Genomic DNA, 18,004 nt, shown 5'->3' with positions numbered 1-18,004 from the left:
GGAACACCCCCTCAATGGGTCTCATAGCAGTATGAGGCTACAAATGTCCAATTTACTTAATTTTTTGCATAGATGATCTACTTGACGAACCTTACAATATGAACGATTCGGATCATCAAAAAAGACTCGAAACACCCCCTTAATAGGTCTCACAGCAGCTTGTTGTGTCATAAGGCACAACAGGAACCCCAACTCTTATGTTTAGCCACTTTTTCACTTTAACTTTTCAAGTTTGTTTTTCTCTACTTTTAACCCATCATATTTCAAGTTTTTCTCACTTTATTCCTAAAACTAATTTCTATTGAAAATTAGATAGAAAATAATACATTATCACTTACATGATATAAAAATGTTTTATTATCTATGACTCACACTTCTAACATAAATTTAAACTCCAATGTAATAGTATATTTTTTATGTTATGTGACAGTTATTGTGTCATTTTCTGTCTAATTTTGAACATAAAAGTATGAAAAACCAGAAACATAGATGGCCAAAGTAGGAAAAAAACAAACTTGAAGGGCCAAAGTGGGAAAGTGGTCAAATATAAAAGGGGCAAAGTTCCACCTCACTTCCACATCACTTTTACCACGTCAGACAAGTTTAAATTCAGGGACCTCAATCGTGGGTTTGTAGCGGAGCTGTTGTGTTTAGCCTTCTTTCCACGTAAATTGTACTCTTGTCACTAGACTCTACAACTCCTGCCATGAAGTGTGGGTAGAGCCCACGTTTGTCCCAATAATAGGTTTCTTCTTTTGGATTGGGTTAAATCTGACTGTTAACCAATTACCCTGAGACTAGGGCCTACAAATGCTATGATGACCTCACGGAGTATAACACCTCAGAAAATTGCCTTCATAAATCATGTTCATTTGGGTTTTATCCAATGTAGTAATATGAGAGAGGAAAGTGAATCCATAATAATTAAATAAATTCCAAGACTATCTCTTCCTTATTGAACTATTCCAGCGATTACATCATTGCTTGTTTACATCTATCGATAAAATAAAATAATTCAAAAGATGGGGTAATATAAAAGAAAAGAGCCAAAAAGGCAAACATCTTTTCAAGGAGTGTCCTTAAATACATAAAAATGGAATTCTAAATTTTCATATGAAAAAATAGCCCGAGTGTCATGACCCGAACCCGCACTCGTGGGTTAAGGACATAACCGGCCAGTAATCATAAGATTACCTACGGCCTCAAACCAAAATCAATGTATTTTAACAGAGTTAATGGGGGCCAAACGGAAGCAATTTAAAACTTTGTCTTTAGAGCTGTGCTTACATGGCACATTAAAACAAAACCATATGTATACATTAATAACTCACAATAGATACACAGTACCATAAAGTTTTGTACAGACAGGATCATCCAAAACTAAGTCAACCCATGAAAACTATATACAGACATATTCAAATACTTCGCCAACATAACAACTTAGAACAAAATGGCAAAAGGCGAAGGTGAGTCTCATGCGTGAGACACATAGGCTGACTTTCCAAAACTCGGTTGTCCCATACAGACTTCACTGGGGCTGGGTCTGGACCTCTCTTGGCTCACCTACAAATACATGAATGAGCGTGAGCGAAAGCCCAGTGAATGATATCAAATAAAGAAAATACATTGGAACATTATACATCAGACGGCCTTGGGCCCAATTCATTCATGTCAAATTGGCCTTTGGCCTTTTCGAACGTTCATATCAAACTGGCCTTTTGGCCTTATCAAACTTTTGTATCAGACTGGCCTTTCGGCCCTTCCAAACTTGTCATATCAAACTGGCATTTAAGCCTTTCAAACTTGTCATATCAAACTGGCATTTAAGCCTTTTAGACTTGTCATATCAAACTGGCATTTAAGCCTTTCAGACTTTCATATCAAACTGGCATTTAAGCCTTTCAAATTTGTCATATCAAACTTTGTCCACCATTCAATATTAATGAACTTTACAAAACTTACGTAGAAGTAAGCAATTGGACAATAACATATTTCAGATATTGCTCATAATGATCGGCTTGTGGATTTGCCCTGGAGCTTGACCCTACACATCATATAACACATATGGGTCACAATTAATTTAATCCGTTCTTTAATTCACATTTTCCTCTTTAGGCTTCATTCTTATCTCCTTAATTCAATTACAATGTTCAAAGTATGCCTAAGAGTGATTAGAAGTGAAAGAGGACGGAAAACGAAACACAGAACGCATAAACAAAATTTCAGAAAACAGGGTCCCCGCTCGAGCGTGGACTTCCCCGCTCGAGCGGACCCTTAAGGCCTGCAAAAGTACTAGTTGCATCAAAAATACGCTCGAGCGTGAATTAGGGAGCTCGAGCAGAAGGCCTGTCTACAAAAGCTCTCCGCTTGAGCGTGAAATATCCCGCTCAAGCGACCACCATGTCTGTAAAAAGTACTGGGAGCACGTATTCCCCGCTCGAGCGGCACTTCCCCTGCTCGAGCGGACGTCAAAAATTCTGGGTTTTCCAGAACACTCTCTTGAATTCAAACTTGACATTTCAACCACTTTTCTTGCACATTATGGCTCAAATTTCACATATACTTGTACTAACATGGTACCAATACTAAAATACATTAACATGGAGCTCAATTTCATGAATCAAACACATGCATGACTCATTTTCCACCAAACTCATTATCAATATAACAATTTCATGCATTCAAAGCTTCTACTCCCATGGATTGTACATGCATGTGACACATAACCTTCATTCTCATCCCATATGATGGAAAGGTGGACAAATACATGGATTTCAACCAAATTGCTACATGAGTCATGTAGTTCAAGCTCAAATATGCAAATCCCAAACAATTACATACATGCATGCATATATAGTCTTCCAATTCAACAAAACCAACTCAAAACATACTCTTGACCATTAATTAACTTTGAACACACAAGATTACACATTAAACTCATGAATTCAAGAATCAATGCTTATCTAGAGGTTCAATTCCTCAAATCTATGGTCAATTCTTGAGTTGGCCTCCAAAATCAAGCTTCAATGATCAAACTCTCAATTTCTTTCACTCTCTCTCTCTTAGCCAACCCTCTCTCCTTCTTTGAGTCCAAAAATCAGCCAAAATGCACTAAAGGAAGGAATTTGAGGGTGTAATGCCCTTACAACATAACCCACTAATGCCAATATAATAATAATAAAGTAATTGGGCACTAATTCATCAATTTAATCGATTTAATCTGGTCCGGATCAATTTTTCAATTAAACTTCACTGTAGGCTCTAAAAATTATGCCAATCGCAATGGCGTAATGAATTCCAGGTTCTGTGGCCGATAAGGCCTTCAATTTAATTCCCAAAGCAGATAATCAAACAGATATTCCTACGGTGAACAAGTACAAATTCAAAACCACATATTTTCACATAATAGCACACAAAATCGTACTAAACACATAGTCATACTCATATTAAGGACCAATTAGCATACTACAGAACAGGGGTATCACACCGAGGCTTAAATATATAACATCAAAAGAGAGAGTCTCCATGCCCCCATCCAAAATCTTTCCCCAAGCCAATCATTGAGGTAGCGCATCAACATTGTTTCCTAAAAGGTGGTTAGTTTTGGGGTGAGCTAGTGCCCAGTAAGAAATACATTTAACAAGTTATATAAATAATCAAAATGTATATGATCATGCCATGCACTTGTTAGGATAAAATCCATATTTCCTCTTTTAAAACCAAAAATGTTCAATGCATGATTTCCATTCAAAGTCTCATCTACAAGCATAGGGTGGTAAATCTAGTATGACGTCCCAAGCGAGAGTCGCAAAACCATACATACATATATATATAGATAAATCTGCTATGACGTCCTAAGCGAGTTAAGAATGTGGTTTTGAGTTTTGTTTTGAACGTGTTAGGACTTAGTATTTCTAGGGAGATTATGTCCGTTGTTCTTGGGTTTGCTTGAGCGGTCTTTTGTTTCTCCTAAAACCTGTATTTGCAGGCTGAACTTCTCGGAGCAAGTCTTTCTTTGCTCAAGTGGTGTTCTGGTTGCTTAAGGGGTCTGCTTGCAGTTTGAATTTCTAAGAGTTTGGATTCTACACTCAAGCGGTGTTTTGTTCGCTCAAGCGGTCTGTTCTGTAGGGATAATCTTCTAGGAGTTTGCTTTCTCCGCTCGAGCCTAGTTTTGATAGCTCAAGCGATGTTCTGTGTCAGACACTCGAGCGGTGTTTTGGTCGCTCAAGCGGTCTATTTGAATAAAATTGTGAGAAAAATATATTTTTTCTCATTTTTTGACTTCTCTCTCTCTCTCTCTCTGCTATGACGTCCCTCTAGCTATGTACATGAAAATTTTGTTAACACGTGGAATGAGCACAAAACCCAATAGAGCTCCCAACATGATTCAAAGCAATAACAACATACAAATAGCTATGATCATGAACGTGTCATGAAATACAGTAGATGTAGTGTGACGGTTTTGTATTCCAGAATATACTATACACGTATATTTTCCTTCAGAAATTTCTATATTCTTTGACATCACAAGACATTACTTACGTAATTCTCTTCTAGTTCTCCAGTTAATGCAAATACTATCTCCCAAACACTTCTTTCTTTCATTAATCCTCTACGTTCAATTTAAAGGAGTTTCACTCTAACATCTAAATTTAAAGAAAACACGTCCATACCCATGAGTTATAATCTAAACCCAAAACCACAATCACCAGGTACACACATAATAGCAAACAGATAAACATATTCTAAGTACCAATAATGGAAAGTAATACATACTTCCATTCTTACCAGCCTACAACACAAATATCAATAAAATAAAACACATAACATAAACCTAACGCTTTACTGGCCTCACCTGGAAGGAAATGCCCCTTAGGTCATACTTTTCTGAGCGCAAACTGGAAGGGAGAGGAAACCTATGTCAATGCACCACGCTTTACTAGAAAGGAAAGGAAACCTATGTCAACCGCAGACCCCATTTCACACTTCATCAGAAACAAACCTGTTGGGAGAGGAAACCTCTATTTAAGGCGTCATGTTTTACCGTTTTAATCGAAGAGAAACAAACCTCATTTCACACTTCATCGAACGGAAACTGGTAGAGAGAGAAAACCTCTGTTAAGGTGGCACGTTTTACCAGCTTAACCGGAGAGAAATGGACCTTCCAAACAACATACACATAATAGCATAACATGCTAAACTACAGATATCGTACAAGTGTAATACATACACATAATTTATTCAACAACACAATGTCATCCTCCACCGATAACCAAGGACAAAACCTCTAAACAGATAAATAAGCCATTAACCCAAATTAAATCCTATAACTTATTCCATTTCATAAAGAGTCAAACTCATCATTTTTCTTTCAAAACCAACCGGTTATTCCAAACCCTCGACATTTCCAACACAAGTCAAAACCCCTTTTTAATCAAGATTATTTCAATTGGTTAAATATTACCCCAACCAACCCAACACGACATTAATCAAAACAACCACGAGACTCAACAAAATCCCAATTCAATAACTAAACCATTAGTTCTATTACATAACACAAAGCCCGATTATTACACAATTTACCCCTTTAAACTAATTAAGCCATTAATAGTAAATTAGGGTTTTCCCCCACTCTCAACACAATTACACAAAGCTACTTTCCAATCAACCAAAACACCCAAAAAATCATTCAATTACAACTTCCAAAACTTAAACCCCAAAACCCTCTTTACATGATTTTGAAAATCTACAACATATATGATTTTTTTTGTACTAAAACCTACCACATGTCTATCTATAGATGAGGTATTGAAAAGAATTAAAGAAATCTCTACCTTTTTAAGCGAAGAGGAGACAACCCAAAAATTACCAGCGAAGAAACGACGATCGGCTCATATTAAATGAAAGCCCTCGTCGAGCTCTACGTTTTAGTCTATGAGACTAGGGATAGAAGATGGGTAGAGATAGATGAAAACCAAGCTTGAATGAAAAAGGCGAAAATGGCAGAAAAGGGCGAGAGAAAAGAGAGAAAAGACTCAAAAAAGAGATATTTTTAGCTTTTGCACCTTATATAGGAAAAATAGACTGCGGCAACGAAGGCTAGACCACGACTGTGATCATAAGAACCGCGGGTGTGACTGCGAAGGTTGCGAGCCACCCTCGCGGGCCACGCACTCTATCACGGGCCACACACCCTCCTCTGGGCCAACAGACCTGAAGTTGGATTTGGTCGCGGCTTGGTCGTGATATCACGAGCGCAACCAGCCTGAGGCAGAACACTTGGACTGCTGTTCCGAAGCTAGTCTGAACACACCGAAGGTCCAAACCACCCAAATACAACCAAAACCACTCAGGTAAATCTATGTCCTATACAACCAAGACCACTCGGGTAAATCTACGTCCTATCTGGAAAAATTAAATGGGTCGAATTTTTGACCCGGGCCTCTGCAATCTCCTCCACTTAGGAAATTTCATCCTCAAAATTAAGAAAACTAAAAGCAACTCAATCAAAGAAGGAAAACACAACCACCCAACAAAGCTCGATTTGGGCTTTGGATAAATTCCCGAATTATGGTCCAACCTCTTGGGGCCCCAATGACACCCTAACAACAACAACTCAAGGAAAAGATCGTAAACACCTCTTTGACCCATGTAACCCATTGGAGTCTAAGAGACAAAACCACAACAACTACCACTCGCATTCGAAGGATGTCAACTATGTCTCAATAGCCAACAACAAGCACGAATAACACCGAGTGCTTAACACTTGAACACAGAAGAAATGAAAATCACCCTCTTAGCAGAACTTTTGGTCCACCCTCACAAAGAAAAGACCCCAATACCCAATACGACTCAAAAGGAACACCTTGACACAACAACGCCAATAACGCCAACCCGACTCAAAACCACACACATCGACTCAAGGCTAGCAAACTAGGCTAAGTCACACCATAACTCAACCATGCAAGGTAAAACAACAAACAACAAACTCTTGTTAAACATACAATTTCTTCTTTTTATCATTTCTTCAAACATCATTTGCTTATAAATAAAATTTTCCTCAAAAGTTGCTCCAACTTGCACCGCTTTCAATCAAAATACATTTTTTTCTGCTTTCGTCTAGTCCAAATGTTTTGCAAACATTTTTTTTCCCCAAAAACGATCATTTGGCTTTATTCTCATGATTTGTTGGATTCAACTTTTAGTTAATCAATTAAACTACTCATTTATTGAAACCTTGTATTACCACATAAATTAAATTCATTACATTACAGTTCAACACTACCCCCGAGGCCACAACACGAAAAATTTTATTTCCAAATGATTCTCAACATCCCAACTGGTAAACCTCAATCGTCACCCAACAACACTCATCACCCTTACAGTGATGCCACAAAACATACACAACATTTCTATAATAACAATTAATTGAAATAACTACCGTACTAATAATACCATTAGGCACAAAGTAAATTCACAACATTTTGGGAATTCAACCTGCCACAACCATCAACCTCATACCGGCACAAAGGCACCCACAAACTATGTTTCCAACAAATAACCCAACCTGGTTACCGCAAACTCACACAAACTCTATCTTGCCTACCCGAGACTTACACTTGCAAGACCACCTCAAAGTCCCTTCCAACCTTACAACTACTATACCCAATTCCAACTACACAGAATTCAGAATCAAAGAGTATAAAAGGATCGAGTTTTAACTCAAACCACTATAATAGTGGGGTGGGGAGCAAAATAAAAGAGTAGACCAGAACCTATCAAATGATAAATTTAATTGGATGAGGTTATAATAAGGGTTGAATTACTCAAGTAAAATTATTAAAATATTACTTACATTCTTGTTTTATAATTTTGCATATAAATTTTTATTAAAGTAGTGTTTAAAGTTTTAAAATATTGAATAGTTTAGCATTGAAATTTTAAAAATAAATCCGAGTAGGCTAACATGCTAGCTAAAATAATTTGATAATTTCATTGTATGGCCAACATGATTTTTGGGGTGACCAAAATAAGAAACTATTGTCTCCAACTTCATCAGATGGAAAATACCAAATTACTATAATTTATAGGGTTTATTACACTTTTCACTTCTAAACTATCATCAAATTATTTACTTAATTCCTAAACTATCAATTGAGTCTACTAAGTCTATAAAGTATACAAATTAAAATATATTTAGTCCTTAAACTATTGATTAAATCTATTAAATTCTTAAAATATTTAATTCAAACATATTTAGTGCTTGAAAAGATAACAAAAATAAAATATAAATTTATAAGTAATATAAATTATCAAAAGAACCTATCTAGTTAAAATGTTATTTTAAAAAAAAATCATAAATTTTTATTCTGTCTTTGAAAAGGGGGCGTCAGTTCTTCTGGTAAATTTTATTTATGATATTCTCTTACTTATCTTAAACAATGGCTACTTACTTGATTTATCTATTATTATATGTGGGATTTCGTTTATAATTTATAATTGATTGTCTTTAAGTCTTTCGATAATTTTTTTTATAACTTAATTAATTTATTATTTTGTTCTATTATTATTTGTAGCAAAGTATTGTTATTTAAATTATCTAATTATATTTATTCAGTATATTTAATATTTGTATAATTTTATTAGAAATATTGAGAAACTAGACTCTGATATTAATTTAAACACACATTGAAATAAAACATTTTTCAAATACAAAATAGAAATTTAAGATTTTTCTAGAATAATATCTTAATTAGGTAGAGCCTTTTATTAATTTGTAATACTTATGAAAATATACTTTATTTTTGTAATATTTTTAGAGACTTTAGGCCCTGCTTGGGAAGTGGATTTTTGACTTTTTTAAAGCTAAAATTTACAAAAAGATAAAATAGGTTAAAATAGTTAATAAGACAAAATATCACATCAAATTTATAATTATTTCATTTTTTCTCTCACAAATGTCACGTCCAACTACAAACAAATTCAATCATCTTTGTAAACACAATAATTTTAACATTCTAAAATAGTTAAAAACAAAAATAGTCTATTAAAATAGCCAACTTCCCAAACGAGACCTAATTATCTTAATTATCTGCAACCATAGAACCATTGTAGCGATCAGCGTTGCTGCGATTAATTGACTCCTCATATGGTTGTAATTTTGCATTAAAGATTTATTGGCATTACGTTGAAAGGACGAACGACAGAATGCCACGTGTGACATATAATTTTCTTTTCTTTTCTATTAGACAACTTAATAGACATTAATGGAGGGTTGAAATTGGGATTGATTTAGAAGTTTAGGGTTAAATTAAAAAAATAAAAAGTTGGGGTTTGATTTGTTATAGATGTCAAACCTTGAGTTTTTTTTATTTTTATTTTTTTATGATTTTCCCTAATAATTATATATGATTTTTATGTTTGGTTAAATTTTAAAAACAAAATTTAGAGTTAATTTTTATTTGCCCAATCAAAAATATTAGCACCAAATATTACTAATCTAAACACACTTTCGTAACACTTTCCTGTTCTTCCAAAGGTCATTAACTTTTTGGAGGGGCCAAAGTTGTATTGCTTCAACACATTACACACACACACATATATATATATATATATATATCAGTTGTGATACAGACCATTAATTTAAGAGTACTAATGCCAACTCATGCAAGGAAAAAAAAAAAAAAAAGCCAAACTATCACATTAAGGTGGGACTCACAACAATGCTACCTCATTAGTGCAACTTTAGAGATGTTACTTTAGTAGTCCCAAACATTATTCTCTATATATATATATATAGAGAGAGGGAGAAATACTTGGAACTTTAATTCTTGAACTCTAAAGTCAGCTTTAATGAACTGGCAGTGGGTCACACCCACTGTGATGTTATATTTTGGTCTTAGTTTTTTTTTTTTTTTTTTTCTTGTCATGTCATTAGCGCTCTATTAGAACATCAAAATTAATACTTTGAATCATTATTATATACCTATGAAGTTTCCAAGACTTTTTTGCAGGGGCAATAACACCCTCCCCCATCTCTTCAGATGCAAGAACAAGCCGTTCTATAGAGTTATGGCTCTTAGTAGCATATCACCTAGAGACGTTACATTCCACTCTCAGAAACTCTTTATCTAACCATCTGTTTATTGTTTGAGAAAATTTTAAAAATAAAAATAAAAGAAAGAGATAAATCCTTTTTGCCAAAACGATTGAAAAGGTTTTGGGAAATGAAAGAGATGAAAATGTGGAATTTCAAACAAGGCTACACAAATTGTGAAAATTCAAATATATTTATATATTAGTTGTTATTTTAATGATTTCGTCAAAGGGTGTTTGTTTTGTTTTGTTATTTATTTATTTATTTTTTTTGTTTAATTGCTAATTGTTTTCGCTTTGATTTGTGCAGGTTAAGATAGTGTAAACGGACTTAAATTTGACATGTGAAGTAAGTGTTTTGAAAGTTTGTTTTCTCTCGTTAACCTCAGACTGTCAAATCCATCCATAATAGTGAAAAGTTGCGTTTGGAAATTTTTTTTATTATATATATATATAAATATATTTATGGATTTGGAGTGGTTGTTGTGTTGAGGTACAAAAATCACTACTGTACAGTCAAATGAGCCCATTTTGAGGCTCATTTTGATGATCCGAACGGTTCATATTTTAGAGTATATCGAGTAAAACAGACTTGGAAAAAATTAAGTTAATCGAATATTGTTAATCTTTTCATCCACTCAAATTTGTATCTATAAAAATAAATGACAATTGTGATTTAAAGTATTAAAATGAATACAAAATGTAAGTGGATGAAAGTGTTAACGATATCCGATTAATTTGATTATGTTTTACTCTATATAATCTAAAATGTGAACAATTCGGATTATCAAAACGAATCCTGAAACAAACAAGCCCATAGGATTGCACAACAGTGGCTACTGTACCCCAGCACAACAACCGCCCCAAATGCTATATTTTTTACATTATTATATTGGTATTCTTTGAGATTTTAATTCACATAATAGTTAAATTATTTTATTAATGATTATGTAGTTATATGAATAAAAAAATGATATTGTCATATATTTTTAACTAAAATATATGTTAATCTTTGTTTATTTTAGTTTTTACCCACAATCTATATTAGTTCCAGTTGCTTTAGTGTAACAACCCTCATACTACTTACCGATTAATGACTGATTGATTACCGATAGACACTGATTACCGTTAAACTGAATTGATTATGACTGATAATTGAGCTGATTAAAAGTACTGAACTGACTGACTGGAGTCTGGAATTAATTGACTGACTGTATCTGTTTAAATGCATAACCTATCTGTTTGATTGTTTGATTATCTGTTCATGTTTTATGTTTAAACTGCTAATTGAAGGCCTTATCGGCGGCCGAACCGGGAATCGATTAATGTTTTATAATCCTCATAATTAATGTGAGTTTATGGTGTATTTACCTGAAAACTGATTAGGTATGACTAAATTAGATTAAAACAAGCTAATTAAAGAGTTAGGCTTAATTACCAAATTGCCATTGTTAGTGGGCCTCTTATTATAACATATTAGAGCCTTGTGCACACTTGAAACAAACATTTCCTCAGCCTTGTTTGATGCTCTAGCCGACCTTAGAGAGAGAGAGGAGCTAGAAGAGTTGAGTTCAACTTGTTTCATGGTGAATTGGCTAGAATTGCTTAAAGAATTGAAGGTTGATTACTAATTTGAGCTCCTTCACTTCTAATTCTACACCTAAGGTAGATCATTCATCATCTTAATGGTGTCTTTGAGTTGTTCTTGCATGATTCATGCTTCATTGTAGAACTAAGTCATGAATTGGCTCATTGTTGTTGAATTAAAGCTTAATGGTTGCATGCATGTACATATATTGAAGTTTTGAGGTTGTAGTTCATAATACCTCACATGCATGTCCATCTTTTGGTCATACTCCATGAGTTCATCTTGTTTTTGAAGGTTTGAGCTCTTTTGAAACAGCACTAAAGCTTTAAAGATGATTTAAGATCATGCATGTCACATTTGAGTTGTTGTTCTTGAAACTTGGTTTGAAATCATGTTTAATTGAACTACCTTTGGGCTTTGATTTCTCAAATTGATCTTTGAAACATGTTATACTATGAGTTTTGAAGTGTTTTCCAGAAAATTAGCCCAAAAGGATCGAATTTGATGCATTGGAACTTGATTTGAGCATTGGAGTTCAAATCTGGATTTTCCAGATTTTGGTCTCCCGCTCGAGCGGGGAAAGTGGCGCTCGAGCGGGGAATTCGAGCTCCCAGCATCTTGCACTGTTTTACAGTCCGCTCGAGCGGAGTAATGTACGCTCGAGCGGAGACCTTTGTTGCATGACCGCTCGAGCGGGGAAACTTGAGCTCGAGCGGGACTCTGTTTTTCTGAAAATGTTTTAAATGTGCATCTTTGCATCCTTATCACATTCTAGGCGTTCTTAGGCCTAGTTTAAGACATCTTGTTGAGGATATAGATGTAGAACACGCCGAGGCATTAGGGATTAAGTTGTTAATCTTTCCCTAACTGTGTAGCTTAGTGTGTGTTCAATCTGTTAACTGTGTAGGGTTGGCGACTGGGGAGACACGCTCTAGCTTACTATAGCCCAGAACTCTGTGAGTAACATTTGTGTAAAGATATGTTCAAACTGATTATCTTCTGAACAATTTAACTGAACTGTTTCTGAACGGTATTGTTAACTGAATGAATGAATGTATGACCTATATTCTGAACTGTATTGTGGCATCCTTAGCAACTACTGTTATTGACAACTACTGTTACAGAGATCTCTGTCGGTTCCCATGTTGGAACCACTACTGTTTACTGATATGATGGCCATCATTCACTGTTTGGTCTATTAAGACCCGGTCTATTAAGACCTACTGTACTGTTTAGCTACTGGATGTACCACATATGACTGTTATAATCTGTGAAACTTGGAGCAAAGTGCTGCACGGAACTAAGTGCTACAAAGTGAGCCACCTCTAGAATCTGTGCGAGACACCTCTTGAATCCATAAGAACTGTACTGTTACTGTTACTGCTACTGTTACTGTTACTGCTACTGTACTGTTACTGTTACTGTTACTGCTACTGTACTGTTACTGTACTGTTACTGTACTGTTACTGTTACTGCTACTGTACTGTTACTGTTACTGCTACTGTACTGTTACTGTTACTGCTACTGTACTGCTACTGTACTGTTACTATATTGTTACCGTTACTGCTACTGTACAGACATTGCTACTAGTACTGCTAACGGATGTGCCGCATACGATTACTATGATTTCTAAATGACTGTTACGGCATCAATATGAGCCACAAACTGACTGGCCGATATATTGAATCAATGAACTGTTTAAATATTGAAAAGACATTCATCATAAACCTCTTTACGTATTATGTTATTCACTGGGCTTTAGCTCACTGCTCCTATATATATGTAGGTGTTCAGGCACTGGACCGCTGCTAGGAGCGTCAGGCAAGTTTTTGTTTTGTCAGCCAACCACTGTGCCTCACTGTGAGGTTCTAAGCCGTTCAAGCTTCGGCTTTGGGGTGTTTTAATATTCCCTGTCCGTCCCTGTAACTGTTTTGTTTACTGTATAGACTGTATAGACTGTTACTGTACCGTTTAATAGGGATTAGATCCCTGTTCTGAATGATTGTGCATGTATGTGTAGACTGTCACAGCTCATTGGACATTGTTCATTTACTATATTGGCTTCCGCCAGGCCCTGTACTCTGTTTTACTGGTTTACTGTTAGGTAGGCCTTCGGTAATCTCGGATTACTGGCCGGTTACGGTGCTAAACCCATAGGGCCGGGTTTGGGTCGTGACATTTAGTCATACTAAAAGGGAAATTAATATAATTATGTACAAAATGTGGGACTAATTATATTTTTTTCAAACCTCAAAAAGTAGGTAAGTGTAATTTACCCTTTTGTTTAATAAAATATTTATAATTTATACAATTAATTTTTTTATGAAATTATTGTTTAAATTAAATGAAAAGAATAAAATTGGAATAAAATTTTTTATTATAAAGAATTGAACTTTTTGAAATCATGTTATAAATAATATGTTTTAATTGTTGATATAAAATTTTATAAGAATCAACAGCAATCTTCAATGCTAAAAAGAACATTGTAACTAAACAAGGGGTTGATTTAGTGGATAAGACCTTTAAATCACTCATTTAAGGCTTGGGTTTGAGTTTTCATAGCCCCTTATTGGGGTTAAATATACTCTTTAGCGCTTAGAGCATGCGGCCTAAGTTTCGACCCCGACGTAGGTGCGATGGGGCTCCTTACAGATGTGTTGTAGGTGCTAAGGGACAATACTCCTTGACGGATATATTAGAATAGCTTATCTATATATCTATTTTTGTACCAAAAAAAAAAAAAGAACATTGTAATTTCTTAAAAGAGAAAATTAGCATTACATCCTCCATATAATTTGAGTAGTAAGAAAATCCAAGATAATTATTTTAGTAGCTTAGGTCCTTTATCTTACCATTTACAATATTTAAGTGGTTTCAAAATTTTAAAATTTAATAAATTTTGATTTACATCTCTATTTTTTTTTTTTTTTCAAAATGTGGGACTAATTTATATTTTTTTCAAACCTCAAAAAGTAGGTAAGTGTAATTTACCCTTTTGTTTAATAAAATATTTATAATTTATACAATTAAATTTTTTTTATGAAATTATTGTTTAAATTAAATGAAAAGAATAAAATTGGAATAAATTTTTTTTATTATAAAGAATTGAACTTTTGAAATCATATTATAAATAATATGATTTAATTGTCCATATTAAATTTTATAAAAATCAACAGCAATCTTCAATGCTAAAAAGAACATTGTAACCAACAAGGGGTTAGTTCAATGGATAAAACCTTTGAATCACTCGTTCAAGGCCTGGGTTTGAGTCTCCATAGCCCATTGTTAGGGTAAATATACTCTTTAGTGCCTGGAGCATGCGGCTTAAGTTTTGATCCCGACGTAGGTGCGGTGAGGTTCCTTACAGATATGTTATAGGTGCTAAGGGGCAATACTCCTTGACGAATATGTTAGAGTAGCCTATCTGCATATCTATTTTTACATCAAAAAAGAAAAAAAGAAAAAAAAGAACAATGTAATTTCTTAAAAGAGAAAATTAGCAATACATCCTCCATATAATTTGAGTAGTAGGAAAATCCAAGATAATTATTTTAGTAGCTTAGGTCCTTTATCTTAAAATTTTAAATTTTGATAACTTTTGATTTACATCTCTATTTTTTGATACGATCTTTCAAACAAGATCCATGAGCAATATAAAATTTTGAAGAAAAAAATGCATAAAACTTCACTGACTAACCGAAATTCACTAACTTAGGTTAGTGAAATTTCACTAAGTTGTGGCTAGTTCTTTGCAGCGAGATTGGGTTTGTATTAAAACATGGTGGTAGTGTTTGGTTTAATTTTTAAATTAACATGTGGATCAAAAAATCAAAAAGCATGTTTGGTTAATCAATTTTTAAAACTCTTTTCAAAATTATTTTTTCTCTCTTCTCTCTCTCTCTCTCTCTCTCTCTTTATTTTTTATTTTATATATTATTATTATTATTATTAATAAATCAATCAATAACTTTTTCTCTATACTCTCTCCTCTCTCATTCTCTCACATTTTACACATTAATCAATCAAATTTTCTCTCACGCCATCAATTCAACTACAAAAAATATATATATATATATATAAATCATCCCAAAATTATTTTCAAAACTCATAACCAAATAAATTTTTAATTTTTAAAATTCTTTTAAACAACTTATCTTTTAAAATACAACTCAAAACTCTTTTAAAAAACTAAACCAAACGAAGCTGTTAGCTTTACAATTCTTTGTTGCGATTTCTAAATATTGATTTTTGAGTTTTGAATTTTTTTGTTGTAAGTTTGTATTTTGATTTGTTTATGGCGATATGAGAATAGCTTTACAATGGTTGTTATATATATATATATATATATTCTATATTTGTTAATGCGATTATAATTGTACCTTTTTTTTAGTTGTTGAAGCTTTATTTTCTGTTTTTATTATTGTTTTCTTACTTAGAAAGAGAAAATGTTTGCTTTGATGTGAATAGGTGATGACCAAATTAGGTATTTAATTTGCTGAATTATTTATTTATTTATTTATTTATTGTTGTTTAAGATAGATTTTTCTTTTGTGATGTGTATATAGATAAACTAAATGAATGTTAGTGGTGTTGTAAATTTCTCTGCGGTTCAAAATGAATGTTTATAAATTATTTCAAAGATTTTTATAAATTTTTTGTCAACTTAGTGAAATTTGGTTGATGCATCTCAGTGTACACAGAGAAACTAAAACTGTTATTTATTTATTTATTATTATTTATTTTTATATTGATGTTTGAGACTAAGAAATTTCTTTGTTATATGTGTACAGGAAGAAATTAAACTAATTTTGATGTTTTATTACGTCAGAGAAATTTTTCTACGTGTACACAGGTAATTGCACTGATGTTGTTTTATTGTTCTTTGGGTCAGAGAAATTTGTTAGAATCTTGTATTCATCATGAATCTTGTTTTATAGATTTTGATAAAATGATTCTAAAAATATAAATTTTATAAAATAAAAAAAACAAAGATTTAGATAAAAAGTCATAGAATTTTAAAATTTTCAAATGAGTTAAAAGAGTTATAGAATTTCGCCACAATATGTTTTGGAGGACCTAAACTGTGTTGTTCTTATTATTTAAAAAAATCTTACTAGGAATCTTAAATTAAAAATCATTTTTTAAAAATAATTTTCCATTATTATTTTTTTTGATGGGACTGGTATAGTATACTCATTTTGAAAAAAAGTATTTCCTCTATATTTTTAAGCAAAAAAATAAAAATAAAAAAAGGGATAAATTATACTTGATTTCTTTAAAATTTAGAGAAAATTTATTAAGTTTTGTAACGGCCCCCAAAAAAATGCAACTAATCATAAGAAAAGTGAATATAATAGACTTGGTTTGTTTTCATTCATTAGAATTGGTATTACAAAAGATAACACATGCAATATACATTCATAAATGTTTATCCTGAATCTATAGCATGTAATACCAGTTAACAATCAACAAAATAATGCCCTACGGGTTTACATCTTGCCAAGACATTGCTTTACAGCAAAAAGAAGAGTCTAACTCAATAAAACTTAGCCCTTAGCTATACAAAATAAATAAAATAAAAAAGGAAGCTCTTGCTTCAAGTCTCCCCAAACTACTGTCTTGACGGAGGCATGCTTTCAACACTTGAAAATGATTCCTAAGTAGGGTGAGTCAAAACCTAATAGAAATATATTGACACAATATATGAGAATTAATAAGATAGAAGTATAATACACATGTTCATTGTCTTACGACAAAATCTTTCGTATGATGCGCATGTTCATTGTCCTACGACAAAATCTTTATAACTTTTTCCAAAACCATATTATGCCAAACTCGCATCTCAATTTATTCATTTTGGTTCAATAGATACATTCACTGCATTTAACCCATCAACAGAGGTTACACCTCACAAGTTTCCAACAGATAAAAATCATCAAACAAATACATTCACTTATATTTGCCATTTTACGGAAATTTCGTCCGCAGGAATCGGCATCCATGTATACAAATGGTTTTCAGGACTTTCACCCTAGACACACAGGCCAACTTAGTTTAATGGAGTCCATCTCATTTCTTCTCCTCGAAACATGGAGTACATCCCATTTCTCCTCCCAAATATCATACATATACAATGTATATCATTCATAATCATATTCAATGATAATGGTTAAGAGATTAGTTTTAATTCGCCTAATCCACATGCAATGTCTACAACAATCATGACTATCCTCCACCAATAGCTCAAAGCAGATATTTCTAAACAGATATACAATCTCTACAACAGGTAAATCATCAAATTTTCATAGGTGAGTGATTAAA

This window comes from Camellia sinensis, chromosome 5 (genome assembly GCF_055761805.1).
Source record: "Camellia sinensis isolate YWXY chromosome 5, ASM5576180v1, whole genome shotgun sequence".
NCBI classification, from domain to species: Eukaryota; Viridiplantae; Streptophyta; class Magnoliopsida; order Ericales; family Theaceae; genus Camellia; species Camellia sinensis.
The sequence above is the reverse complement of the archived record's forward strand: the minus strand, read 5'-3'. Positions refer to the sequence as shown.